This window comes from Narcine bancroftii, chromosome 1 (assembly GCF_036971445.1).
Source record: "Narcine bancroftii isolate sNarBan1 chromosome 1, sNarBan1.hap1, whole genome shotgun sequence".
NCBI classification, from domain to species: Eukaryota; Metazoa; Chordata; class Chondrichthyes; order Torpediniformes; family Narcinidae; genus Narcine; species Narcine bancroftii.
In genome coordinates this window covers 87,247,886-87,267,723 of record NC_091469.1, presented here as the reverse complement: position 1 = coordinate 87,267,723, position 19,838 = coordinate 87,247,886, and the positions used below count along the sequence as shown (strand labels likewise).

The window sequence follows — 19,838 nt, the reverse complement described above, 5'->3', positions numbered from 1 at the left end:
AAATTTGGAAGCAAAAGTTCAGTTTGTTTGATCTTATCTTTCCAAAATACCCAGATATTTCTTTTAATCAACCCATGCCAGCATCTGGCTACATTTTCAATGAGTCAAGTGCTCTGATCTCATCAAACCCGTTCTTGGAAACAGCTGCTAATGACCTTTCATGTACAGAAATATTTTCCGATTTTTACACCTTTTCCATGCTAAATTTTGCACTCTGCTTAGCAGCCTGCGCTGGCACATAGTTCCGATCGTGGCTAAATTCTCCTTAGCGTCTGTCTGTAAGGCAAAACCTCTTTTCGAGGGTGAAGAGCTGGATCCAAGTTGTCGATTGAATTGATTTTTCCCTCCTATGCTGCATATTAACTTAGTTGCTCTTTCCCTGCACGGATGATCATCTCGCATCGCGAAGGGATTTGAACTCAATTTTTAAACAAATGCCACAATATCCTCAATTAAGGCCATTTATTGCTTGTAAAAAATGAGTGATCATTCAACTCACAATCTCTCAATGTACCTTATTCCCTATTATTTTCATCCTACCTAGAGAGGACATGTATTTTTCTTTAAACTTTCCCCATGAACTGCACAGAAACAGACCTTTTGACCTGCCCTATCCATGCTAACCATATTAACCCATACATCAACATGAACTATAGATCTGTAAACCTTAGTGATTCAAGAGCTTGCCTCTATGCTCTTAAAATGTTGTGAGGTTACCTGCCTTCACCACTCACTCAGGTACTGTATTCTAGTTCCCAACCACAAAAATATCTTGCTCAGATTCCATCTGAGTCTCTTCTTCACACTTAACTAATATTCTCTAGTTTTAGACATCTCAGCCAATCAAAGCCATTTCTGTCAGATCTCCTTCAGTCTGTCCTCTTAACCAAAAACCCTCAACCGCAGGCAGCATCTGGGCGAATCTCCTCTGCTGCCCTTGAGGTTCAACAGTATCATACTTGGTGTGTGGCAACCAGAATTGTATGCTGTACTCTAGCTGTAACCTGCAAAGTTTGATCATGTTGTTCTATACCACCCCTCCTCTAGCACTGGAAATCCTGCCTAACAAAGTATAATATCTGTATTCATTGCCAATGTGCTGCCATTGATTGAGTTGGGTAATATGCTATTGCTAGCTCCATTCTCTGCCCCTTTTCAACAGAGGTGCTAAATTTGCTGTGTGTTGATACTGTTTTCAAATCAAAGGAGGTGCTACTTCGCTTATTAATAGGTTTTTTTTGCTAACAGACATTAATGTTTGTTTTTTTTGTTGGCCTTTGAACAAAATACTTGTCTTGGTGCTCTTAGTATGTGGAACCTGCTGCCAGACTAAGTTTTGATTAACCTATAAGGTGATGCATTTTGGAAGGTCAAACTTGAAGACAGAGTGCATGTTTCATGGTCAGATATTTAACAGTGTGGAAGAACAGAGAGACCCTGAGGTCCAAATCCATAGATCTCTCTTGACTGCCGCATAGGTTGATAGGACAGTTAAGTCGGCCTATGGTGTGCTGGGTTTCAGTAGTCTCATGAGTTCATGAGTCATAAGATTATGCAGCTCTATAAATTTCTAGTGGTCACATTTAGAATATTGTGTTCAGTTCTGGTCACCTCATTAATGGAAGGTTGGAAGGAGAGGGTGCAGAGGAGATTTACCAGGATGTTGCCTAAATTGGAAAACATGAGGCAAGGATAGCAGAACTTTTCTCGTTGGAGCAAAGAAAGATGAGAGGTGACTTAATAAAAGTCTCTGGGATTATGAAAGGCATAGACAATATAAACAGGCAGCACTATTTCCCCAGGGCGGGAGTAGCAAATACCAGAGAACAATAGTACAAGTGAGATGAGACAATTGAGGAGAAACTTCAGTTTTTTTACACAGAATTATGGGTGCCTGGAATGCCTTGCTAGTAGAACATGAGCCAGTCCTCATAGAGGGCTCAGCAGTGGAGATGATCAAGAACTTCAAATTCTTAGGTGTCAACATCTCTGAGGATATGTCCTGGAGCCTTCATATCAATGCAATCATGAAGAAGGCTCACCAGCGGCTATGCTTCATGAGGAATTTGAGGAGATTTGGTATGTCATATGGAACTCTCGAAAATTTCTACAGGTGTGCTATGGAGAGCATTCTGGCTGGTCGCAACACTGCCTGGTATGGCGGTGCCCTCGCACAGGACAAAAAAAAACTCCAAAGGTTTGTTAACTTTGCCTGTAACATCACGGGCATCGAGAACATCTCCAAGAGACAGTGTCTTAAGAAAGCAGCTTCTATCCTCAAGGAGTCCATCACCCAGGCTATGCCTTCTTCACTCTGATACCATCAGGAAGAAAGTGCAGGACTTTGAAGACAATTCTCAGTGGCACAAGGACAGGTTCTTCTCCTCTACCATCAAATTTTTGAATGATCAATGAACCACAGAAACTGCTTTGTCTTTTTTTACTTTTCCTTGCACTTTTGAAAAATTATTCTGTAATCTGGTTTATGTAAATGAATTTTGTGACAGGTTCATGATGATAAATACTGATTCTGATTCTGAGTGGTGGTGGATGTTGGAATAGGTGCATTTAAGAGACATTTAGACAGCTACATCAATGAAAGACAAATAGTGGGTAATGAGGTCGGGAGGATTTAGGTTGATATAGATCAGCATAACATAATTGGGCCAAAGAGCCTGTACTGTGATGTAATGTTCTACGCTTTATTTGCAGAAAATTTAGTGTTTGGTCTTCAGCCTTTGTGTGGAACGCTGACAGCCGAAAGCAGCGGTTTTCAAACTGCTCCCCTAAACTCACATTCCACCTTAAGCAGTCCCTATGCCATAGGTGCTCTGCGATTAGTAAGGGATGTGAGTGGAAAGAAAAGGTTTGAAGACCATTGTTTTAATCATACTTAATTGACTCGTTATGTGCACAGTTTCATAACTCCAAAGGAAATGGGCCGATGACAGTTTTTCTCAAGCAAAATATTTCAGTAACAATTGGGACTAGAGCAATGATTCTCAACCTTCCCTTCCCACTCACATACCACCTTAAGTAATCCCTTTCTAATCACAGAGCACCTATGGCATAGGAATTACTCACCCTGTGAGTTCAGGGTGGCAGTTTGAAAACCACTAATGGGTCCATTATTTCAATGCCATAAATTTGATTTGGCAGATTTTTTTAAAAATCCACTTTTTAGAATCGAGGCATCACTGCTGAAACCCCCATTTATTGTCCAATCCTAATTCCTTTCCAGAAGAAATAAGTGAGCAGACTTGTTGAACCACTGCAGCCATGGTTGTGAAAAAAGATCAATCCCATTGCTTGGGTCCTGGAGCCACGTATTGCCACATTTTCCACCCCTGAAAGAATTCAGTGAACCAGATGGGTTTTTGAAATAATCTGGTGATTTTGTTCTGCTTGTTTCTCAATGATAATTTTTCCTTTTTCAATTCCACAGTTTGCCAGAGTGCAATTGGACCCTGAATACTGATTAGTTTCTCACCCAGACACCTGAGTTATTGGTCTGGCGATTGAACCACGATGCCAGCACTGACATTTTAAATGAGCAGCATTTCAAATGAATACGGCTTCTTCGAAGCTGAACGTATGCTGTAGAGGTGTATAAATGCCCTTCCACCATGTTATCGATCCTCACCAGAAGGATTTTTGGCTTTCAAAAGAAGTGGTAGAATTTTTTTTTAAATCAAAATGGAAAATCGCTCTTGCAGCATGGTCTGTTTGTGAAATATGGGAGAATGGAGGTTTCAGATTTATTGTCAGAGTACATACATGAAATCACATACAAACCTGAGATTCTTTTTCCTGCGGTCGAGGCAGAATTACCACTTGTTAGTGTGGAAAACAAAGACTCTAATCAAATAAACAAATTTAAACAAATAAAGAAATGTGAACAAACTGTGTAATACAGAGAGAAAAAAAATCAATGAAGTGCAAAAGTAAGAGACCTTAACTGAGTCCCTGATTGAGTTTGTGGTAAAGAAGCCTGATGGTAGAGGGCTAACAGCTGTGGGGCGAGTCTTGTGGCACCTTGAACTCTTTTCTGATGGTTGCAGCGAGAACATAATGTGTGCTGAATGATGATTACAGCTGCTCACTGATGGCAGTGTTCCTTGCAGATGTTCTCAATGGTGGGAGGGATTTCCCTGTGATATCCTGGGGTGTGCCCTTTTTGTTTTGCAGGGATTTATGCTCAGAGGTATTGGGTCCCCATACCAGACCATGATGCAGCCGGTCAAGCACACTTTCCACCACACATCTGTAGAAATTTGCCAGGGTTTCTATCGTCATACCAAACCTCAGCAAATTCCTGAAGGAGTAAAGGTGCTGACGTGCTTTCTTCACAATGCCATTGGTGTTGGGTCCAGGAAAGACCCTCTGAGATAATAAAACCCAAGAACTCAATTTCTTACCCTCACCAACTCTGAGCCTCCAATTAATCACTGGATCATTCACTTCTGGTGTGTGTGTGTGAGGGGGAGGGTGTGTGTGTTGGGGGTGTGTGTGTGTGTGTGTGGGGGTGTGTGGGGGGGGTGTGTGTGTGTGGGGGGGGTGTGTGGGGGGTGTGTGTGTGTGGGGGGTGTGTGTGTGTGGGGGGGTGTGTGTGTGGGGGGGTGTGTGTGTGGGGGGGTGTGTGTGTGGGGGTGTGTGTGTGTGGGGGTGTGTGTGTGTGGGGGTTTGTGTGTGTGGGTGTGTGTGTGGTGAATGTGTGTGGGGGTGTGTGTGTGTGGGGGTGTGTGTGTGTTGAGGGAGTGTGTGTGTGGGGGGGTGTGTGTGTGGGGGGTGTGTGTGTGTGGGGGGGTGAGTGTGTGTGTGAGGGGTGTGTGTGTGCGGGGGTGTGTGTGTGGGGGGGTGAGTGTGTGTGTGGGGGGGTATGTGTGTGGGGGGTGTGTGTGTGGGGGGTGTGTGTGTGGGTGTGTGTGTGTGTGGGGGGGTGTGTGTGTGTGGGGGGTGTGTGTGTGGGGGATGTGTGTGTGGGGGATGTGTGTGCGGGGGTGTGTGTGGGGGGGTGTGTGTGGGGGGTGTGTGTGGGGTGTGTGTGTGTGGGGGGGGTGTGTGTGAGGAGGGGTGTGTGTGTGTTCGGGGGGTGTGTGTGTGGGTGTGTGTGTGTGTGGGTGTGTGTGTGTGTGGGGGTGTGTGTGTGTGGGGGTGGGGGTGTGTGTGTGGGTGTGTGTGTGTGGGGGGGGTGGATGTGTGTGTGGGGGGTGGGTGTGTGTGTGTGGGGGGTGGGTGTGTGTGTGTGGGGGGTGGGTGTGTGTGTGTGGGGGGTGTGTGTGTGTGTGGGGGGTGTGTGTGTGTGTGGGGGGTGTGTGTGTGTGTGGGGGGTGTGTGTGTGTTTAAGTGTGTGTTCGAATTTCCTGTTCATATTTCCAGGAAGCCCCAGATCTTGAGCTGGTGCTCTCTGAACTCTTGATTCGAATATCTTTTGTTTGCATGTTTATAATTAAGTCATTAACAGAATAGTCAGCCATATCAAAATAACATCATTTAATCTGTCCACAACATGCAATTTTCACGAAGGGGAAGAATAGAATAGTGATGAACTTAAGCATTCTCTGATATTCTTGTTTCACTTCAATGGCTTTGAGAAATAAGATGTAGTCTCTGGCTGTATATTAGAAGCCCAAATGGCAATGTCTATTTCTGACATCTTTTGGATTTGGTTCACCAACTCCAAATGTTGTTGAAACCAAAAAGATGAATTAGTAAGGTCCCACATGGAGTTTAGTTAGGAAGGTTCAGATGCTCAGTATTATTGGTAAGGTAGTGAAATGGATTCAACATTGGTTATAGAAGAGTAGTAGTGGATGATTGTTTCTCAGACTAGAGACCTGTAACTCATGGTGTGCTTCAGGGATCCATGCTTGGGCCATTGTTGTTTATCATCTATATCAATGATCTGGATAATAATATGGAAAATTAGATCAGCAAGTTTGCAGATGACACTAAGACTGGAGGTGCTGTGGACAGTGAGGAAGATTTTCAGAGCTTGCAGAGGGATCTCGACCAACTGAAAACATGGGCTGAAAAATGGAATTTAATGTAGACAAGTGTGAGGTGTTGCATTTTGCAAGTACAAATCAAGAAAGGAGATACATGGTAAATGGTTGAGCACTGAGGAGGGCAGTAGAACAGAGAGTCCTGGGAATACAGATACATAATTTTCTGAAATTGGCGTCACAGTAGATAGAGTTGTGAAGAGAGCTTTTGGCATATTGCCCTTCAAAAAAAAAATCAAAGTGTTGAGTATAGGAATTGGGATGTTTTAGTAAAGTTGTAAAGGACATTGGTGAGGTCAAATTTGGAGAATTGTACAAAATTTTGATCACCTAACTACAGGAAAGATATTAATAAGATGGAAGGAGTGCAGAGATTTAAGGAACTAAGTTATAGGGAAAGGTTAAACAGGTGAGGACTTTATTCCTTGGAGCCTAGAAAAATGAGGGGAGATTTGATAGAGTTATTTAAAACATGAGGAGTATTGTCAGAGTAAATGTAGATAGGTTTTATCTACTAAGGGTAGGTGAGATAGAAACCAGAAAACACATTGTAAAATGGAAAGATTTTGGGGAAACATGAGGTGGCCCTTTTTCACACAGCAAGTGGTGGAAGTTTGCCAGCTGAAATGGTGAATGCGGGCTTAATTTTAAGATTTAAGAAGAATTTGGACAGGTACATGGATGGAAGGGCTCTGGAGAGCTATGGTCTGGGTACTGATAAATGGGACACAGTAGAATAATAGTTTAGTACAAACTGGAAGGACCAAAGAGCCTGTTTTTGTGCTGTAATGTTCTATGGTTCTATTTTGAGGGGATTACTTTAGCAAAATGGATTTTTAATACAGACAGCTCTCAATATTGCATGCTTATTAATAGAAGGACATCAAATTGGTGTTTTAGGTGACATTGCAGAAAAAGAATAACAGTTTCTGAAATAAATATCATTTGTATCATGTTACACCTGTTTAAGCAATTTCTAGCTGATCAGAGGAAACCGGGGCTTGGACCTTCATTATTTGGCTGGTGCTGTGAAAATAACATGGCACATACTGAGGTTAAACAAAAGCAGTCACAGTTTGAACTTTCATGGAATAGGAATTGCTCCTTCCAATGACATGCCTCTTGAATGGATGTACCAACCGAAAACACCTGGCCTTTGTTTCATGAATTGTCTTTCAAGTACTGCTTCATCGTTGGTTGCTGCCATTTTTAATGAAGTGTGAAGGATCGGTCTGAATTACTTTGACAGAGATGTTAATTTTCTTTTAATCCTAGCCCGTGTCCCTCAGAAATCACATTCTGGAAGTTAGACTGGAGAAATCAAGATCAACTATCAAGAGAAATTTCAGGAAAGAGCTTATGTATGTACCAAAAGTTCCATGCTCGTACCAGCATTGGCTGAAAAGAGACTGGAGCAGAGGTCAGCCATCTGGCCCTTGAGCCTGCTCTGCCATTTAATAAGATCATGGCTGATCAGACCATGGTTTCATCTTCCTTTTCACCCACTCTCCTTAATTCTCCTACTCTCCAAAAATGTCTTAATTACACTTGAAGAGGCAGCCTCTACTGCTTCCATGGATAGAGATTTCCACCGATTCACCAGTCACTGGGAAAGCAGATTCTCCTCTGTCATAAATCTATTCTCCTGAATCTTTAAAATTAAATGATTCAATTTAAATTTAAACTTAATTGTTTAAATTCAGCCTCCCTTATTGCCAGACTTTCAATATTGATGAGCTGGAAAGATATTATCTGATATGATGGCATGCCTAACTTTGAAAAGAAATCAAATGTTCTTCTATTGTAACAGATTTAAATTTTCTAAGTTTATGGCGTCCCTTTATCAATTATTTTCATAATTTTTAAGTTCATTTGGATCTTGCTTTGTGAATTTGTGGTTTCTTTTAATGGTGGTGAAATTATATGTACTTATCAAATAACTTCAGAAGAGAAGGGGTTAGAATTTGTAGTATAGTATAATAGTTACCTTTTTTTCTCTCTTTTTCAATTAGCCATATGCTGGAAATGTTTCAGGGTTTGCTGCTTTTTTAATGTTTGACTGTGCTGATGTTGATTTTATGTAATAGCTTTACTTTTCTTATATAACTGTTTTTTCTGTATATTTCTTTTATATATATATATATATATATATATATATTACCTTTGATTAATGGTTTTTACTTATATACTATTTCTGTAAAATCCAATAAAAATAGTGAAAAAGAAATGTTCAAATTTGGACATACAGCATGGTAACAGGCCCTTTAGTCCCACAAGCCTATGCTGCCCAATTACACCCAATTGACTTGTACCCCCAGCACATTTTTTGAAGATGGGATGAACTGGAGCACCCTGAGGAAACTCACGCAGACACGGGGAGAACTTATAGACAGCGCCAGATTTGAACCCCAGTTTCTGGTACGGTAACAGCTCTAACCATGCTGACCTCTAATTTGTGTCTCACCTACCAGTGGAAACAACTTTCCTGCCGATTATCTATTCCTTTCATTATGTGATATGTTTCAATAAGATCCCCTTTCATTTGTCGGAAATCCAGCAAGGAAAGTCCCCCGCAACTCAGTCTCTCCTCATCGGCTTGCACCCTTATCTCTGGAATGAACCTGGTGAGCCACCTCCTCAGCGCCTGCAAAGACAGGTTATCCTGTATCAAGTAAGAGGAGAAATGCACACGCTACTCCAGGTTCGACCTGACCACTTGCAGCACAAACTCCCTGACCTTAAATTCAATTTGTCTAGGAATGAAGGCCAACTTAATTACCAGCCAACCTTTTGCTATTCATACACAGCCCAGGTCATCACAGGCAAAACTCTCCCCATCATCGAGAAGATCTACATGAAACATGGCTGTTGGAGAGCAGCAGTAATCATCATGAATCCACACCACCCAGGACATGCTCTGTTCTTGCTACTGCCATTAGAGAAGAAATAGAGGTGCCACAAGACTCGCACCAACAAGTTCAGGAACAGTTGTTACTCTCCACCATCAAACTCTTAAACAAATGACTCAATGAGAGACTTATTTAGGCTCTTACTTTACACATTATTTACTATTGAATATTTAATGATTATTGAATATTGAATATCAGGAACAACTGCCACCTCTCCACCATCAGACTCTCAATGACAAACTCAGAGACCAATTAAGCCCTCTTACTTGCCCATTTTGCTTATTTTCTTTTTTATTCTCTCTGTATTGCAATGTTAGTTTGTTTGCATTTGCTATCTGTTTACAGTTCTTTGTTTACATGTTTATGCGGTGTAGTTTTTTTTGCATGACCAATAAGTCGTAATTCTTGCATGCCCGCAGGATAAAGAATCTCTGGGTTGTATGTGATGTCATGTATGTGCTCTGGCAATAAATCTGAAATCTGAAATCTTTATTTTCTGTATTGCAATCATTTTATTTACATCACTTTCTTTGTATACACTCCCTCTCTTGTATACGTATCTTTTCTTGAAGAATTTTTTGCACTACCGATAAGTAGAAATTTTGCCAAGCCCACAGGGAAGAGAAACCCAGGGTTGTATATGTTGTCATATATGTACCCTGACAATAAACGTGAACTTTGAAGTACTCCCAAGTCTCTGTACACAACAGCATGTTGCAATAATTCAGAGTTCAGATTTATTGTCAGAGTTCATGCATCACATACAACTCTAGATTATTTTTTTCTGCAGGTGAGGCAAAATTACCACTTATTTGTAGTGGAAAAAATTGTACTCAACATAAATTGTACTCAACATACACGTGTAAACAAATAAAAAAATGTAAACAAACTGTGAATACCGAGAATAAAAAAAATCAATAAAGTGCAAAAGTAAGAGTCCTTAAATGAGTCCTTGATTGAGTTTGCTGTTGATCGATCTGATAGTGGAGGGGTAGCAGCTGTTCCTGAACCTGGCAATGAAAGTCTTGTTAAATTACTATTTAATAATAATTTAATCTAATTGAATATTTTTTCTTCTAAAGTGAATGACCACGCATTCACCAACATTGACAGGAGATAGCAATAGATATCATTTAGAACATAAGAGGTCGACAGTACAGAGACAGCCAAGTTAGTTCCGTTTGCTTGTCATCAGCCCCTATTCTTCCAAACTTTCCTACATGTACCTGACTAAATGCCTTTTTGACATTACAATTGTCTCCACCTCTACCAATTGCAAGGCAAGCTTATTTTACATACCCACCCCACTCTGTATGAAGAAGATGCCTTTCAAGTCCATTTTATGTCTTTCCTCTCTCACTTTAAATACATGTATTCGTGTTTTCAATTCGCTTGCTCTGGGAAAAAGCCCTGTGACTATTCACCTTATCTTTACCTTCATGATCATCTCCTGTGCTCCAAAGAAAAATGTCCCAGTCCCTCTATGATTCAAGACAATCGCTCCTGGAACATACTCATGTTCCTTTTCTGTACCATTTCCAGCTTAATGATAACCTTTCATAGCAGAATTCCACACAATATTCTAAGCGTGTTCTCGCCAATATATTGTACAGTTGTCACACAATGTTTCTGCTTCTGTACTCATTGCCCTGACTAATGAAAGCAAATCCACCGAACTGTACCTTCACCACTCTGTTTGTCTGTGTCGCTACTCTCATGGAACTATTCTCCAGTATCCACAAGTCACATTATTCTGTAATATTCCCAAGGATTTTTCCATTCACCTTGGAACTCCTGTCTTTTTTTTTAATTGCCGAAGTGCAACTCCTCACACTTGTCCAAGTTAAATTCCATTCGCCATTCCTTGACCACTTTCTCAGTTCATCTAGAACCTTCTGAAATCTTCCGTAACCTTTGTTCACTGTGCTACTAATCTTGGTGTCATCTGCTAAGTTGCTACCATGGCATCAGCATTCTCGTCCAAGTCAGTAATATAGATTAGCCATTTTCAACCTTTTTTTCAGCTATGGCTGCTGTTGAGAATGGCTGACATAGATGACAATCAGCCATGCACACAGCATGATCCCTGTGACATTACAGTGGTCACAGCTCCCTCATCTGATTAACAAACATCCATAATTACCTTTGACCGTCAATTCTGTATCCAATTGATGAATGCATCCTGAATCCCATGGAATCTGATGTTCTAGATCAGCCATCCATACAGACCATGTGAATGGCCTTGCTGAAGTCCATGTAGAAAATGCCTACCACTCAGTCCTCATCACTCTTCCAGAAGTGACACTCCTTGAACACTCTATCCATGTCAAACTTGTTCTAACACTTTCTGCATGTTCCATCATAGCCAGCTACAGAGCTCAGAACATAAGGCTCCCAACTCATTCACAAACTGACAGCTATATGAGACACTGACATACCAGTGTATGAAAATTAAAGAAGCTGCACCTGTCAGAAATCTGAACTTAAAATAGAAAATGCTTGAAATCACCCCCATGGAGTAGACCATCTGAATTCTCCAGCCTGCCCTGCATTTCAATATGATCAATATTTAATTAAGGCAATGATCTACCCTCCATAACCATCCAGGCTAGAGAATTCAAAAGATTAATTGCTCTTTATGAAAAGTAATTCCCATGGATCTCATTTTTAAATGACTTATCTTGAACTGCACCACCTTGTTCAAGAGAAAAAAAACACAAAAGTGCTAGAAGAATTCCTTGTTCAATTCTCTCCCACTGATTAAACAATGGGACAACTTTGGGACAAATGATCTGTTGGCTTCAAGGAAAAATCTCTGCATCAAGAATGCAGTTGACAGAGGGAGATCCTCTGGTTGAGTCCACGTGAAGATCTTTAAAAACATACGTGTGCACGCACTGCATCACCCTTTACCTATCACCCAAAATAGTTATGCAGAATAAATGAAAAGCATCAGGCAATTTGTTTGACCACCAAGCCAACTATCTGCCAGTCTGCTTTATCATTGCATTAAACCCCTCCAATTCTAGCCAGATAATTAAACAAGTAAAAGAGCTTGAGGTCAATTATACTTACTTTCTCAGTGTTTGAATTGCTTTATTTTAACCCAATCATTAGTGGTTTGGCAATCTCTGTTATCAAATCCCTTGTATGCAACTTTTTAGAATCCTAACAGATCCTAGGGGAGCATTCAGCCACTGCCAAGTGCAAAAAAAATCTTTGTGACATTCAGAACTACATGTTTACTCTCTTGTAACATCTGGAAAAATGACTTTTTGAAACATTTCTGTTGGAATTGCAAACATGCACGTTGCCCTTAAGGTTTCTTTAAATGGTTTTCAGAACAAACTGAAAGTGACGATTTCAGCTAAAGTTAAAATTATGTTTTATTCTCTGTTTAACAAAAAAGGCAATGATGGTGCTATGGTCAGTTGTCTGTGATCGTGCCCATGTCTCTCAGTCAAAAAAGGTCATAGCCCTTTCAAATCCTGCAACTACAACGTTTAACCTGAGCCTGACACTTCCAATTTAGTGTTGAAGTCGTCCCTCAATGTGGAGAGAGGCTGCCTTTTGGACAAGAAGGTAAAAAAGTTCAAAGATTCGCCATCAGCAGAAATTGCCTGGCGCCCCTTACAATCAGCATAAGAGAGTCTCTCAGAGTCCAGTGCTCCCGCAGCCACACACCCTTCAATCCAAACCATCAGCAGCCCAAGCTCCAGATCCAATCCTCTAACATTATCAGGAAACCGTTAGTGGTCTTAGCACCCTTTTGCATCCCGGTTCCGATATCTGGTACCCCTTTAGCCAGTTTCCGGCAGTCCAAAGACTGGGTGTGATACCTTTGACGGCAGTTGCCCGCAGTTTGCAGCCTGTGTGGGTTGCGTACAACAATCACTAACAGCCCCACAGCCTGTGAGTTCTACAGCTGCAGAGCCCCTCTGTAGTCCATTGCCATGGTCACCATCCTGTAGGGTCATCTCCTTTGTTTCTCCTCAAATGGAGGTGGGGCGGGTGTGATCTACATTTTTTTCTGGTGGCCTGCGCCAGTCCACTGCTCACTTAGAGTCTGCAACCCCTCCTGGCTGCTGCCGAACAGAGGTACTGCCATCTTTGACCCAGACACTGTGTTTGCTAGATTTTAAAATAAACCACCTTCAGCAATTTTAACAGGCCATTTAAAGCCTCTATGGAAACATCAACAGTTGGACTGGGTGGTAGGACCCTGTGAGGAGTGCTGTGATTCTGCATTCCACTCTCAATGGCTCCACCAGTTCAGCAGTTCTGGCAGCGCTGCCATTTTTTTATGCCTGTGCCCTTGCCAACACTTATCAATGTAATTCAAATTGAGAAGGAAAGTCCAAGATATCGTCTTGCTAAATGAGGTCAGTTGTCCTGTCCATTTTAGCACAATGAAAGTGACTACACTTTAAAAATCTAGCATGTCTTTAGTACTTTATGATAACATGAAAGGAATATTCCGGCATCATTTCAGCTATGGTACACCTTCCCAAGGAATATGAAGGCATTGGAGAGTTATGTTTAATGAAGCAATATTAGGAAATTGTCATTTTTCTGGAGATTCTATCTGCATATTCTTGCTAGTTTCCAATATAAATACAGATTTAGACTAATCAGCACAATTTGATGCCCTTTATCTTTTTTGGAACCAGAGTATCAACTCAGATACACAATTTACATAAAGTTTGCAAGTCCACAGGACAATGTGGTAGATAGTGGAAAGAGATTTTTGGCTTGCACAGACAGCCTGCTGAAGAACAGAGAGAAACTTCTGTTTACCCAGTGCAATGGTGATTAGAACATACAACACTATAGCACAATACAGGTCCTTTGACCCTCAATGTTGACCCGACCCTTATATTCCTTAAAAAAGTTGAAACCCTCCCTACCCTCTATTTTTCTTCCATCCATGTGCCTATCTAAGAGTCTCTTAAATGCCTCTAATGTTTCAGCCTCCATCATCATCCTTGGCAAGGCACAACAAACACCCACAACTCTCTGTGCAAAAACTTACCCCTGATGTCTCCCATAAACTTCCCTCCCTTCACTTTGCGCAATTGTCCTCTGCTATTTGCTATTCATGCTCTGGAATAAAGGCCATGGCTGTTCACCCTATTTATGCTTCTCATAATCTTATAGACCTCTATTAAGTCTCCTGTCATCCTTCTCTACTCCAAAGGGAAATGTTCCAGCTCTGCTAATCTTGCCTCATAAGACATATTTTCCAATCCAGTTAAAATTTGGTAAATCTCCTCTGTACCCTCTCCATTGCATCCACATCCATCCTTTAATGAAGTGACCAGAACGGAACACAATACTCTCACCAGAGATTTGGAGAGTTGCACCATGACCTCTCTACTCTTGAACTCAATCCTTCTATTAATAAAGCCCAGCATCCCGTAGGCCTTTTTAACTATCCTATTAACTTATGCGGTGACCTTGATGGATGTATGGATTTGGTCTCCAAGGATGCTCTTTTTATCTACATTCTTAAATAACCAATTATTAACCCTGTACTCAGCCTTCTAGGTTGTCCTTCCAAAATGCATCACCTCACACTTATCTGAATTGAACTCCATCTGCCATTTCTCTGCCCAATTCTGCATTCTGTCTGTATCTTCTTATAACCTTCAACAACCTTCAGCTCCATCCACAATGCCTCCAATCTTTGTATCATCCGCAAACTTACTGACCCATCCTTCCGTCTGTTCATTCCTGGTCATTTATAAATGTCACAAAGAGCAGGGGTCACAGAACAGATCATTGTGGTACTCCACCAGTCACTGACCTCTAGGCAGAATACTTTCCTTCTGCTACTAATCTCTGCTTTCCACCTGCAAGCCATTTTTTTTTATTCACACAGTCAAGATTCTATGCCTCATGACCTTCAGAACAAGTCTCTCATGGGGGACCTTGTCAAATGCACTACTAAAATTCATGTAGACAACACCTTACCACCTCAAAAAACTCAATTAGGCTCATGAGGTACCACCTTCCCTTCACAAAGCCATGCTGACTATCCTTGAGTGGATTGTACTTTTCCGAATGCTCATAGATCCTATTCTTCAGAATCCTCTCCAATAATTTACACACCACTGATGTAAAACTCACCAATTTATAATTCCCAGGATTCTCCCTATTACCTTTTTTTTAAAAAAAGGGAACTGCATTTGCCATTCTCCAAATATCCTGTAACTCCCCTGTGACCAAAGAAAACACAAAGATCATAGCTACTGCTCCAGTTATCTTTTCCCTCACTTCCCACAGCAACCTGGGGTATATTGGATCCAGGCATGGGGACTTATTAATCATGATGTTTTTACGAAGATCCAACATTTCCTTGTCCAGCACACAAGCCTGTTTTATTCTACTCTCACACTGATTGTGGTAAAACATCACAAGATGCATGTTCATAAACCATTAAAGAAACTGGAGTTTAGAGAAATATTAGGCAGCACTTTATCCCATTCCCAGGTTACCACATTGGCTGGTGTTTCTCAGCTTTCCCAGGATCAGGAAAGGAAAAATTGAATATGCAGCTGCTTTATCTGCATCTCAGGAGAGTGATGTTCATTTCATTGCAATGTTGAATCGTGGTTGTAAGATGCACAGTGGTGTAGCTAGCTGAACTCATAGCATGGATCTCCCACTGGTTACCCATTTCAATTCCCCACCTGTCCATGGCCTGTCTGAGACCACATGCAAATTGGAGGAACAACACCTTGAATTGCATCTGGGTACCCTCCAACCAGATGGCATTAACATCAACTTTTCCGTTTCCCCATCTTCTTTCCCCATCTCCTTTCCTTGAACTTTTTCTCTCTCTCACACACACCCCCTTTTCCCTCTCTCCCCTTTCACAGAGCCAAAATCAATTATCACATTTCCTCTTATCATATCAAATTATCACCTTTTGTTTGTTGGTCTGGACACCTCCCCTTCATTCTTCCACCTTTCTCTCCTCAGTTTTTAATTCAGATGCCTATCTGTTTTTCACTCATACCTTGAAGAAGGGCTCAGGCTCAAAATTTTAGTACTATATTTATGGACGCTGCGAGACCAGCTGAGATACCCCAGAATTTCTATGTGTTTTTACCACAATCACAGCATCTGTAGACTTTTGTGATTCCCACCTGCTTCTTGACTCCAGTGACCCTGATTCAATCCTGACCTTGGGTGCTGCCTGTGAAGATTTTATTTCTCCTGCGTATTGTAGATTACTTCCACATCCCAAATGTATGTTGGATAACTGGTTAGTTTAGTTGCCCTCCTGTCAGTGGGAGGAAACAGGAAAAGTTGATTGGAATGAAGGAGAATCCATATTACAGGGAAATAAATTGATGGGTTTATTCCAAGAGTCTGCCTTCCTTCCATGTTATTTTTTTTTTAATTTAGAGATACAGCACAGTAACAGGCTCTTCCAGCCCACAAGCCCACCCTGACCACCTGCAAATTGGAGGAACAACATTCTATTTTCTGTCTGGGCACATTCTAACTTGATGGCAGTAACATTGACTTCTCTGCATTCTGCAAACTTGATCACCTTTTCTTTCCCCTCCCCGTTTCCAGTTTTTCTAGTTCTCTCTCCTTCCCCCTCCACTCACCCAGCCATCTCTTGTCCCCCTGATCGCTGCTGTCCCCTCCCTCCCTTCTCCACCTATCATCTCCTCCCTTTGCTAACCCCCTTCTCCCCCTATCTTTTTTGTTTGGATGCCTGCCAACATTCTCTCATAACTTGAGGAAGGGGGTCAAGCCCAAAACGTCGGTTATGTATTTTCACTTTTGCTATATAATGGACACTGTTTGACCAGCTGAGTTACTCCACCATTTTGTGTTTTTACTAATCTCAATCCAGATAGATTTGATGTTGTACAGTTTCCATTATAACCCTGATTTCATTGTTAATTAAGAACACTTACCCTCCTCCTCTGCCTTCCTGGATCCTTCCAAATTACCTGATACCCTTAGATTTTAAATTCCAAAGTATCTCCAGTCTGAAAACACATTTCTGTAATGATCACTAGATTATACGACTGTGTACAGATTTGTGCCAAGCTGATTGATCTTGTTTTGAATGCTAAGAGGATTCTGATAAAGTGCCCTGATGCTTATGGCCCAAATAATCATTGGGTCTTCTGAATTTAACTTTTCTGTACTCCACTTTTATTTTTCTGTTTTCCAACTTTTGCATTCATCTCTGCATTGCTTCATTTTGTCTTCTGCATGGCTTCTATTCCCCCTGCCACATTATTTAAACCAATGGTTTTCAAACTGTCCCCCTCGTGATAGTACAGATTCTATCACCAATGTGTATTTGTACAGATTGTAGTGTAGGATGACTGTGATTGGCTGAGAGCATAGCTACACCTACTGGCAGGTCTTAAAGGATTGCTCCTAGCCAGACCAGGTCATTCTGGACTGGTTGACCTACTTGTGATATGCTCCAGTCTTTTAGTTAATAAAAGACTTGGTTTGGATCAACAAGCAAGTCTTTGGTTCTTTCGATGCGCTCTACACCCCTAAATACACAATCCACCTTAAGCAGTCCTTATGCCATAAGTGCTCTGTAATTAGTAAGGGATTGCTTAAGGTGGTATGTGAGTGGAAAGGGAAGATTGAGAACCACTGCTCTAGACCCAATTTATTTGAGAAAAATTGTCATTGATCCATTACCTTTGAAGTTATGAAGCTGTCTTATATTCACACTGCTGGTATGGTTACTGTCAGTACAATTTAATAAACTAATATGTAGACTATGAGGTCTTGTCTCTCTGCAAGATGAACCTGGAAGGCTAGACTGTAGCTCTGGACTGCTTTATATGCAAGGTCAGTGGGATAACCCCTGGTGATCTAGTGGTGTAATTACATATCACTACATAGACACCAGGGTTTTAATGTATTTAGAGAAACACCATAGTGATATGCCCTTGTGGACCACAAGACTGTATTGCCCGAATACACCCATGTGACCAATTAATCTCATAAATTATTATCTTTGGAATGTGGGGGAAAACTGGAGCACCTGGAGGAAACCCACATAGTTACCCGAAGAATATACAAACTCCTTACAGACAGCAACAGATTTGAACCGGCATCAATGCCACTGTAATAGTGTTGTGCTAACCGTAATGGAAACTATGCCACTCTGTATTAATCACAACTACTCTGCAAAATGGCACGTATTGCTGCTTCACATGCACCACAGAGTGAATGCTTTTCTCTGAACAGTTCAATGAAATTAGTTTGCTTGAACAAACGGGAAATTCATCGAAGTAAATATTCATTCTTATTCAGGACTCCCAAATTCATGATGTCATTCATTTTGTTGCTTCACATGACTTTGTCTAGGAAATATTAAACTATATGTTTGTACTCATTGGGAGCAGCAAGTTTACAAGACACTCAGAGAAATTCCCCTTCACTTTGGTTAATTGTAATTTTCTCCCTGCCGAAACAATTCTCGCACCATTTAAAGGTCAGAAATGAAAATCTTTATCACTGGAAGATGCCAGGGCTGTGCATTTAAGGAAAAATACATGGAAAGAACGCAAGATCTGGCTAATAAATCAGGTGGAATTAGTGGATTAGTGAAAGATGAGGGCGACAAACTACTCAGATATTATTCATACTTGCAATAAGTCCAAAAAGAAAGCGATGGGAAGTCATGTTTATGGCAAAAGCATCAAAACAACATCTGCACAGCTTATGATGTAATATTAAGGATATTATACATGCTTTGCATTTGCATCCAGCAATGCCTGCATTGCTAAACTTGGTATGCCTTAACCGACTTACTTAACGTGCTTATAAATTGGTATTTTGGAATTGTATTTTGGGAAGCTAATTACAAAATAAAATCAGTGTTATTAAATTAATGGGTTTGGGTAGATTTACACTGTCTCATAAAATGTGAAAAGAACTTTTGAATAAACATCATATTTTTTTAAGGGAGATACTGGGTTCTTTTACTGTGTTCGCTTGCTGATTAATAAGACCTATCAATGAAGCATCAAACGCAGACACATCCTGTATGCCTGGATGGAGATTTGATCCTTTGATATTGTCAAACGTTCAGTTGAGACCCTCGACTTTTCCACTCCAGTTGACTTCCACAGTTTTATCATTAGCATTCTGAATTTCTTTTGCTGCTTGGAACTTAGGATATTTTCTACCATAGTTCCTATAAATAGTCATAAATCTTCCATGAAGCTTTAAAGAAAGTGTGTAGAATGCTTAATAAATAAAACCAAAGTAACAGATTTTGACCCCTCTGCAGATGATGGTGGGGATTCACTGATTTTCAATCGATTTTAGATGTCGATTGTTGTATCTCTTGCTGTGCTTTTATGTGTGAGTTTACTGAAACCAATGATAAACCTATTCACCCAGTTCCATTTTATTCATTCAGCTTCATTTGGGAATTGCTAAAAATTAGTTCTGTGGTAATTAATCAACTAACTCTGCTTACACCTCCAGAATATGTGCACATCAATTTGGCTCGTATTTCAGTGCAGCTCTGAGGGAATATGCCTCTCTTGAGATGCAGCCATTTGAATAAAATCTTAAACCTGGTCTCACTCTTTTTGTGGACACACAATTATTTTTTCCGTACACCTTTCCGTCATCATGCTACATATTTACAATAGGCTTAACCAGATGCAAAGATTAAAAGGAGGAAGAAGTTTAGAGAGAATCTGAGGATTTGGAATGCCTTGCCATAGTGAGTGGAGGAAGCAGGTAGGCTCAAAACATTTTAATAGTACAGGAAAACCCCTGTTATCCAGAATTCAAGCAGGTGGCAGCCTCAAGCAACTGGCAAAAAAAAAAATTGAGGGAAATAAATAGGTAAAAAATACAGAAGTTTAAAATTGGCATCCCTCAATGTTAGTTTGCCAATCCACACCAC

At 40.8% G+C, this 19,838-nt stretch overlaps 1 protein-coding gene and 1 long non-coding RNA gene across 5 annotated transcripts in view; one reads left to right on the top strand and one right to left on the bottom strand.

Moving 5' to 3' along the window:
• The window catches only part of LOC138739687 (uncharacterized), a 43,739-nt gene extending 36,022 nt beyond the window's left edge, over positions 1–7,717 (top strand). Inside the window, exon 3 of the long non-coding RNA XR_011342367.1 lies at positions 7,281–7,717. This is a non-coding gene — a long non-coding RNA (uncharacterized lncRNA). The remainder of the gene's footprint in view (positions 1–7,280) is intronic.
• pappaa (pregnancy-associated plasma protein A, pappalysin 1a) overlaps positions 1–19,838 on the bottom strand; it is a 374,601-nt gene that overhangs the window by 44,106 nt on the left and 310,657 nt on the right. The gene's annotated exons all lie outside the window — the stretch shown is intronic.